Raw genomic sequence first — 10,637 nt, forward strand, 5'->3', positions numbered from 1 at the left:
CCAATTGTTATTGATGTCGATATCTAGTAAGTGACATGAATATCTACTCACTAGCTGTAATATTTAATGTACATCAAATTTATTAGCTATAATTGTAGAATGCACTTTCTTTTTTAAAAGCTATAAATTTCAGACCATTGAAATATGAGTATATTTTCCAAAGACACCTAAACTGGAAAATGCAGAAAAGAACTGAACTTCATAATTTTAATTTCTACTTTATGTTATTTTTTAGTTATTATTATTATTATTTTATTGCTTTTTAAAATCTTAAGTTTAATCTAATTATTTACTTAAATAGACATTTTAGAGGTTAAAGGATATGCCAACTTGAAATCACTAGTAAAATATGAGGAGTAAAAAAGATCTTTAAAAGATAATACAGTACTTCACATTTTAGCATGACATTTCATCATTTGAAATTCCTTTAAAGCACAAATTTTGATTTTGATTTAAATTCTACTTTGTATTTCTGAATCTTTGAATCAATGAGGAAACTGAAATCACAAGGACATTTGCCAACCTGTGGAAAGACTTCTTGGTTCCCTGCAGGATAAGTCTAAGGAAACTTACCTCCTATGAGGTCAGCTGACAAGGAGTAGCAGCTTTCTCCCTATTCCTTTTCATATCTTTTCATCACAAACTGTCTCTAAATGGTTCTTATAGCTCTGGATTTAAATGAACATTAGAGCTGTGTTAATTCTTGCAATACCATTGGTTATTCAATGTGGAGGGATATCAATTTCTAAATGGTTCAAATTCTTTAATGCTATTTTAGACTTACATATTATTGTTAATGTAATGGAGTATACAAATTTATAATAAATGTCAATTTTCTGAGGTAGATGAAAATAAAATTAGGATTTTGAAGAAAATTTCCTTGGAAAATTTTAGCTCATATGCATTAATTCTTAGGTAAAGAATAACTTTAGTAAAATCAAGTGAATGAAAGAGTCTTATAAAATAATGTGGAATCAATTGCAGTTTTGAACTATTTCCTTATTTAAAACCAACCAAATGGTAGAAATAATGACAGTCCCAAAATATACCGTGCTCTTACATGCTTTTGTGATTCAAACAAAATTCAATTCAATTCAATTTCACTTTCCTTTGCACATGTGTGTATTTGTGTGTGTGTGTGTGTGTATGGGTACATGTGTCTGTTTATAACTTTAAGGATAGATGGTAGAAGAGAGATCGATAAACAAATTTATTCTTTAAATTGTCATATCCTGTTTGAATTCTCAATAATTTTAGTAACCCAACATAACATTTAAAAGCACTTTAGTCTGTGTGAGCTATTATAAATCATTCTAGTGGAATCCCTAATGTAAACTATCAGGGCTCTTTGGCACAAAAGTTCGGCATTATCCAAAACAGGGGAAAGTTAGATTTTATGACTATTATGACTGGCTTTGAGCAGTGAAAAATTAAATTTAATTAGTATTACAAAAATACAATCCTTGTGGTTTACCTTGGCTTGTCTATATGGCAAAACATCTGAGTCAATTAGGTTGAGTTTGGCAGATACACACATGCCACAAAACAGTATATGAAAGCATTCTATGCCCTATTCACTTGATCTAGTTAGATATAACTAAAATTCTCACATAAAAATACACTCAAATCAAACCTAAAATACTTTGAAGTTTATAACTATGACCACACTTTTTTCCTACAAATAAGATTCTGTTTGCCCTATATTCTGCTATTCTAAACTAAACAGGATCCCTACAATATCCACCCCAGCATCTTTTGCTTTCATGGAAAGATCCTGTACCTACATTGTTTTCCATTCACAAAATCTGAATTTTCAACTGTCTTGTTTTGGAATCTACCTCTTCCTTTGTCAACAATAAACTCTAGTTGTTGGGCAATTCATACCATTTCAATAAATGCTCGGGGGTGCCAAAAAGTTATTTTGTTAAGTTCTAGTGTGTGTTAGATTCCTCAATGAACCAAAGCAACTAGTTAATTTTCACCTTATATCTAATCAAATATATGCAAAGAAAATATTCAAACTAGTAATTTCAGTAGAATAGATCTTTTTTTTTTTTTTTTAAAGATTTTATTTATTTATTTATTCATGAAAGACTGAGAGACAGAGAGAGCCAGAAACAAAGGCAGAGGGAGAAGCAGGCTCCATGCACCGGGAGCCCGATGTGGGATTCGATCCCGGGTCTCCAGGATCGCGCCCTGGGCCAAAGGCAGGCGCCAAACCGCTGCGCCACCCAGGGATCCCCAGTAGAATAGATCTTTATAAATAACTGATCAAAATCCTTGTAATACATAACAGTAGTATGCAAATCATCATGTGTCTAGAACCAATGGAATTGATTGACAGATGCTATGCATTTTCCAATATTGAAGAAATCCTCATTTACACACTGTCAAAAAGAAGACAACAGACAAAATGGAGCCACGTATGCTAAGTCCCAAATGCACAAATCAAGACTTAATACCTAACCTAATTGCAGTTTAAGCATCTCTCAAAATGTAACCATTAACTAGAACTACCAGGTCAGCACTAGTGAGGAAATCTTCCCAACATATCTCTTGTGGCTTAGAAGGAGGTGCTTGCATGAAACAACACATTTTTTGCTAATAAACTTCTTTTTCCCACCCCTTTCTGTCTTTAAAAACTTACCTTTTCTACAGCTCTTTGGAGCTCTTTTCTATTCGTTAGATGGGACACTGCTCCATTCGTGAATTGCTGAGTAAAGCTAATTAGATCTTCAAATTTACTTAGTTGATTTAAAAAAAAAAAAACACATTATACACATGCATACAGCTCTAAGTTTTTTTTTTTTGTCTGATAGGCAGAGAAGTATTCTTGTAAAAAATGTAAACAGTATATAAATATGTGACTACCTCCAGGTACCTTAAATCTGTCATCTTGTAGAAAAAAAGTCTTCAATATTTTGAGTTCTATTTAATTTTCCTTCAGTCATGTAATTTAGGTTGATATACCCAGAATCAGCCTTATTCATTGCTATTCACTAAAGGTACAGTACAACTTCAAGAAATGTGTTTTTAGAACTTTGACTTAGCAATACCATCACCACTTGACATAGCAAAAGAGAGAGAAAAAAATCTCTAAACATGTTTCCACTGAAAAAACTGTTTGCAGCTACTTCTAGATTTATATGCAATTCAATAGCCCAATAGTAAGACATTAAAGGCACATGAAATAGTTTCCAACTTGATTTTTAAAAAAATATCCAATGATTTTTTTTACTATCTTTATTATATAGTCCTAATTAGCATTTTTTATTTATATAGGACTTAGAGAACAGACTGTTTTGTGCATTGGATTAAATTAACTAAATAAAGAATTTTAAGACATTTTAACTCCAGTGTTAAAATGTTACATAAGCATATCTTTTTTTTTCCCCCCACCATTATGCAATCACAAAGACTTCTTTTTACCAAACCTAATTCTGAGCTGGTCCAAGGATTCCAGTTAATTTTGGTTTATTTGAATGGACTCAATCTGGACGTGTTCTGATGGGCTGTTATCCTGTAGCAGAGTCTAAGAGTCACTGAGAGGAAAGGTCAAGTAAATAGAATGTACAGCAAGTGAGCAGGTCCTTAGAAGGCAGTGGCCTGAGGACTGGAGCTGGGAATTCCTGAGGGTTTGCTAAAGACAAGAAGCAATGTTATATTCTGAACTTTGAATGTTCTGTGACAACGAATGGATTATACACTATGATGGAGCCCTGAGAAATCACACTGAGGTCAGAAATAGGCAATGCAAACGAATCAGAAGAACATAGAGGGAAAAAGCCAAGTGAATTGGTTACCCTTGGGGAGAAAAAAAAAATCTCCCTTCTCAGGGTCTCTGACTGGGCCTAAGAATTAAACTGAAGCAAAACAGATTAACAGGAGAAAAACATACATATTTGGTGACATTTTTACAAGGGAATTATCACAAAAGAACAAAGACCCAAACAAGTGACCAGAACAGAAATTTATACCATTTGGATAAACAAAGATAAAGGGGTTTGACCTGAGGCAGTCAACTGCAGGGAACAGAGTAGGAAGGTAAAGGATTAGTTTAATGAGGTCCCTTTGTACAAATTTCTCAGGTTCAATCCCCTGTCTCCATTAAAACAATGTCTTTTGTCCTCAGGGTATAGGAAGGGCACCTCCCCTCAGAGTTTTTTCTCCTGCTTCCAGGATGAAAAAGGAAGATCAGAATGTCCTTCTTGTACCTGCTATTTCTAAATAGCCCCTAACTCAAAAATAATCAATATGCCAAAGCAGCATATTTGGGATGACATATTCTACTCCTTTACTACTTGATTTCCATTTTCAGGGTTTTCAGACCAACTGAATGTCATCAGCTAGAAATGTCTAGCTTGCAAGGTTCTAATATTTAAACAGAGTTAACAAAGGAAGATAAGAATATGAGACAGCCAGCTGAGTAGAAGTTGTTGGCGTCTCACCTGATTAGATAGCCTTGGAAAAATGCACTCCCAACTTCCACATGCTCCTCTCTGAAGGGCTGGGATCTGCAGTCATCTTCAGAGGACTGTCCTTTTGGTGCTTAAGCCACTTCTCCCAGAGAGGAAAATACCTAGGGGTTTCAGTTCCCACAGGGCATATAGCAGCCAATGAGGTACTGGTGTCATAGTTAAGGGCCCAGCTGCCTTACCCTGACATAGGACAAACTGCAATGTAATTTATACTCCAGCAATCTCAGCACCTGCAATTTCACCTTGCTTTCTTTCTTGGCCTTAAGCTATTCCGTTAGCTCTACTCCGGTTCTGTTTTCTCCTGAGAACACTTGTACACAAATTCCGCTCTCAGTGTTCTCTTCTGGGGAAACCAGACTAAACCACCTGCAAAACAATCAGGACTATACCAGCAACTCGATTTGAATTATAGCCATGATCCAAGGACAAATGTTAACCGCTCACTATGCAGATGATGCTCACTATGCAGTTAGAGCTTCTGTTAGGTGTGGATAGGTTTTTCACAAAGCATAGTCTGAGGATCACCTGCATCAGAATCATTTTGGATGACAGTTAACGTGCAGGTTTTTAGGCTTTGCCACATGTCTATTGGATTAGAGTCACTGAGGCTGGGACGAGGAAGCCAGTATTTTTAAAGAAAGCCTCTAGGTGATGCTTATGTACATAAAAGTTTAAGAAACTCTGATCTAAGTCATGTATGAAAAGCAGGTTTATTTCCTAGCTCCCAGATGGTCGGAGCTGCTATTTGTGGCATAGTCTAGGCTGGCTATAACGGAGAAACCAGACAGATCTGACGTTATCTGAAAGTATACACACTGTCTGCCAGGAATGAGTCAATTTCTTAGAGATAATAAACTCATTTAAGACTCTTTTTAAGGATGAGAAATCCAAGATCTAGAGAGGTTAAGTGATTTGCCCAATAACATGAAAAGGCCATCTTCAGATGGAGCTAAAGCCCAGCTATTCTAATTCCCAAACCTTTGTGCTCCTCTCCTCCAGCTACCTCCTGTGTATATTTACATATAAATATACTACCACTCCCAAATTAAAGCAAAATAATAATAAAGATAACAACCACCATGATGTCTGCAATCAGGTAAAGTTTGGCTAGGAATGTTTTCATGCACGTACATACACATGTACACACACACATATCTGCTTCACTGGGAAAAGATGATTTGTTTCATGCATAGTTCTCAACTTCCACTATACCACATCTATCCTATAAGGTTGATTCTGATCTCTGCAGAAGCTAGACACAGAGCAAGCTCCATATAGAAATATTTTCATATACATGTGACTTTGTCTAGAATATTCTAGTATATTCTTTATCTAAAACATCTAGTGGCTTAAACCACCAATATCATTATCAAAATTATACACAAACAAAATATCAAGCACTTGGCATCATATAAATAAAGCAAGTATTGGTTACTTGTTCACTGTTTAACCAGTTGATTTGTTGTCATGTGGACAGAGTATTCGTGTTTATACAGTTGTCTATATGACTACATTCCAATCATAAACACAAATGTTTTGGGGATTTTCTTTTGTTTTTGAATGCCAGTGCTTTGATCTCTCATTAATGCATATCAAGTGTTAAGGGCAAAATTTTAAATCTGCACATTTTTAAAATTTCAATCTTTTAAGCTAGGGGAAAAAATGAAAAATCAAAAGGAAACAAAACAAAATTGATTTGTTTTTCTTACTGGTTTTGCAATACATTCACTGGACTTACTTGGGAAAAGTAAACTGGCGAGTATTATCATTACAATATAATTACAGTTTTATTTAATGTAAAGTTAGCATTTACAACGGTAATATTACAGTTTTAGAAGAGTTTTATTCTGTTAAGCCTGCATTTTTTTTTCACATAGAGAAATATGATTGTGTGTATGTGTTTGTGTGTGTGTGTGTGTCTGTTTTGGGGTTGTGCTGTAGATAGACACTGAGCTGCTTCTAGTGAAATGGCTACAATTTAAAATGAATAATTCATGAGTTTTTGTTTTGTGTAGTTCTTAAAGTACCTCACTGCTAAGACAATGTTAGTGTACTTATGGTGTTTTTCTCTCTCTTTGATGGCAACAGCCACAAACCACATACTAACTGCAAAACACAGCTATTAGATTTTATATTTTATGCCCAAAATGTAATCTGGACGCTTTAGAGTATGTGAAGAAATTGTCTCTCTATCTCTGAGAAGGTATGTCATTCTTTGATATGAATTTATTAAGATGCGTAGCTATGCCAACCCTCATCATGAAGTAAGTAGTGCTATAAAGTGACTGTTGAAACCATAAGGTAGCTATTGCCAATCTATACAAATCCTCTGTCTGTTCCATAGGCTGTAGTGCTTATTTTTCCACCTACTCTTATACTGTTAGCCCAGTAGATAGGAATTTATCTGTGTTTAAACTCTGCAAACAGTTCATTGTTTGACATCAATTTTGCTTTAGGTCTTAAGGTTTGTGGTCCAACCGTGAAGAAGGAAATAAACAAAGAATAGGGCTCATTAGCATATATGCTTCCAGTTCCCTTGCTTTTCTTTCTAGTTACGATTCACCTTTATTTTGAATGCATATACACTTTGCATGTATCTATTTATTTATTATTTATAAGATACATATAAACTTAACCCACTTACCTCAAAAGCCACAATAGGCTATGTTTTTACTTGAAGATTCTGATCTCAGTGCTAAATCCAGAAAGGCTTCTCTAATTATTATTTTAGGGGACAAAATGATGGTTTAGTACAGTAGAGGGACCTACTGCTGATAATTAGGGTTAAAGGTTTGTGATTATCATTTGTAGACCATGGGATGGCATGTCATCTCTGTTTTTTCACCTATTAAACAGAGATTCTTAAAATGATATTTCATAAGGCAGAATGGATAATGGCCCCCTCAAATTGCCCCCACCCTATTCCCTAGAACCTGTAATATGTTCTTTGCATAACAAAAATGGCTTTGTTGATGGAATTAAGACTTTTGACTTTAAACAGGGAGTTCAACTGAATTATGTGGGTAGGTCCAATGTAATCCCATGGATCCCTATAGCTAAAGAAGAAGGCAGAATGGTTAAGAGGTTTGATGACAGAGAAAGCAGTGGAGATCAAACCAGGAATCAGGCTGAACCACTGTTGCTGGCTTTGGAAATAGAGGACTGGAACTATGGGCCAAGGTATGCAGACAGGCCCTAGAGGCTGAGAACAGCTCTTAGATGACAACCAGCAAGGAACTGAGAACTTCAGTCATAGAACCAAAAGGAACTGCATTCCCTCAACAACTGAAGGAGCAAGGAATGCAGCCTGCTCATACTTGCAGAAATATAAAATAATACATTTGTGTTGTTTTAAGCCACTAAAATTGTGTTCATGCGTTACAACAGTAATAGAAACTAATACATCATGGTTGGAACAAATATGAACTATATGTGAAAGCATTTCAAACGTCAAAATATGGATTTGATTCAATAAACATTTGTTAAGAGCTACAGGATGAGTACCAAAGATAAAAAAAGGAAAGAAAGAAGAGAAAGAAAGAAAGAAAGAAAGAAAGAAAGAAAGAAGAAAGAAAGAAAGAAAGAAAGAAAGAAAGAAAGAAAGAAAGAAAAAGAAAGAAAGAAGAAAGAAAGAAAGAAAGAAAGAAAGAAAGAAAGAAAGAAAGAAAGAAGAAAGAAAGAAAGAAAGAAAGAAAGAAAGAGAAAAAGGAAGGAAGGAAGAAAGAGAAAAAAAGGAAGGAAGGAAGGAAGGAAGGAAGAAAAGAGAAAGCCAAGATATCATCCCTGGTTTCAAAGAGCTAATATTTTAGCAGAAGAGACAAGCATATAAACAAATAAATCAAGGCCATTCTATGTCAAATGTGCTATCCTAGAGGTGTAGTATAAGGCTTAAAGGAGAAAGCTTGGTTTCTATAGTTATACCTTTCCTTGTATTTTTAGTTCTAATTGGAAAACATTCTTAGATTTTTCAACAAAGCAGAAACTGTCTTCTCTTTTTCCCTATAATATTGTATAAAATATATTTGTATATAAAAATTCTTTATGAAAGACCTCTGGGCTTAGATTATGGGCCAGTTTTAATCACTTAAAAACATTTTTGCTACTTCCAATTCCCAAACTATAGTTTTTAAACTCTTGAGCTCAAGCAATCAAAGAAAGCTTACTCTATCTAGTTGGCTTCAAGGATAAGATTTTATCTGTCATTGTGATTTGTTGAAATTAATTTATTACTAGAAAATAGAGTTGCTCTCTGTACTCAAATTGACATGAGATTGTTTGTTCTTGTGATAACTTTATGTCTCAGCTTGGATAGGCTCTTGTGCCCAGATATTCGGCCAAACGTCATTCTGGATAGTGCTGTGAAGAGATTTTTTAGATGTGATTGATATTTAGATAAGTAGACCTTGAGTAAAGCAGATTTACCACTACAATGGGTTGGAGGGGGCCTTATCTCATCAGTTGGTGGCCTTAAAATTTTTTTCAGGATCCCTCAAGAAAGAAGGAATTCTGTCCAGACTGTCTTTGAGCTCAAGGCTGCAACATCAATACTTCCCTAGGTCTGCAGCCTGCCACCCTGCTCTGTAGACTTTGAATTCACCAGACCTCACAATCATGTGAGTCAGTTCCTTAAAACCTGTCTCTCTCTTTCTCTCTCTCTCCCTCCATGTGCACACACACACACACACACACACACACACTCATCCTATTGGTTCTGCTTCCTTGCAGAAGCCTAATACAGTTTTCATAATGATGACAAACTGGTCTGTAAAACACTCATCAGCCATTTTCATAAAATGACACAATATTTTAGTGTTGATGTAATTTTTTTGTATAGAAGTCTACATGAGTAAGATAGAAAAAGGACTTTTCTCATCAATAATAAACATGATTAAAAATTAAAACTCCAGGGATCCCTGGGTGGCGCAGCGGTTTGGCGCCTGCCTTTGGCCCAGGGCGCGATCCTGGAGACCCGGGATCGAGTCCCACGTCGGGCTCCCGGTGCATGGAGCCTGCTTCTCCCTCTGCCTGTGTCTCTGCCTCTCTCTCTCTCTCTGTGACTATCATGAATAAATAAATAAAATCTTTAAAAAAAAAAAAAAAAAAAAAAAAAAAAAAAAAAAAATTAAAACTCCATCAGCCACAATAGATTACTATTAAAATGATTTATAGCTGTACATATTAATCTTTTCTTTAATCATTGCATATATGAGATAATAATTCCTCAGATGTGGGTCAGGAGACTAGACTATCCTAAAAGATACATGTAATAGAGTAAAATATAATTTAAAAAATAAATAAATTCTGGTTCTCATTGAACATATGTTCCATTTCTTTTTTTTTTTTTTTTGTTAGACTTTTTATTTATTTATTCATAGAGATGCAGAGAGAGAGAGAGAGGCAGAGGCACAGGGAGAAGCAGGCTCCATGCAGAGGGCCTGACGTGGGACTGGATCCGGGGTCTCCAGGATCACGCCCTGGGCTGCAGGCGGTGCTAAACCGCTGAGCCACAGGGGCTGCCCCATATGTTCCATTTCTAAATGCTCCTATTACTATCAAATTATTTCCATGAAGATAATACTCTTTACTATGAGTGTGATGCTTACAGCCCTATTATTTTTACTTAATGTATAAAATATAGCTATAAGCTAGGTACTATTTTTTCCTATTTCTGGATTAGAGAGCCAATTTATTCACAGAGCACATGGTCATATATTTAAGATGGAGGGCCAAAACCCATCATATGTAGATCTAACTTAAATACTCTGTCCTTAACCGATGATTTCTTCAAGATAATTTTCAGTTTAGAGTTTAGAGAACATGCTCATCTAAGTTAACTGTAACCTTGGCTTAAAATTATACTCAATCAATTATCATTGACTTAATGCCATATGGTCAATGGATAGATATATCACAATTCTGGTAGGAAAAATCATAAAATTTTAATGGTAGATTTTGATATTCCAAAGAGAGAAAACAATGGAATACTGATATTCTTAATTTTTTTCTTAGTTTTTTTTTTAAGATTTTATTTATTTATTCATCAGAGACACACAGAGAGAGGCAGAGACATAGGCAGAGGGAGAAGCAGGCTCCTTGTGGGGGAGCCGGATGTGGGACTTGATCCCCGGATCCTGGGATCTCAACCTGAGGCAAAGGCAG

The sequence above is a fragment of the Canis lupus genome, chromosome 8, assembly GCF_048164855.1.
Source record: "Canis lupus baileyi chromosome 8, mCanLup2.hap1, whole genome shotgun sequence".
NCBI classification, from domain to species: Eukaryota; Metazoa; Chordata; class Mammalia; order Carnivora; family Canidae; genus Canis; species Canis lupus.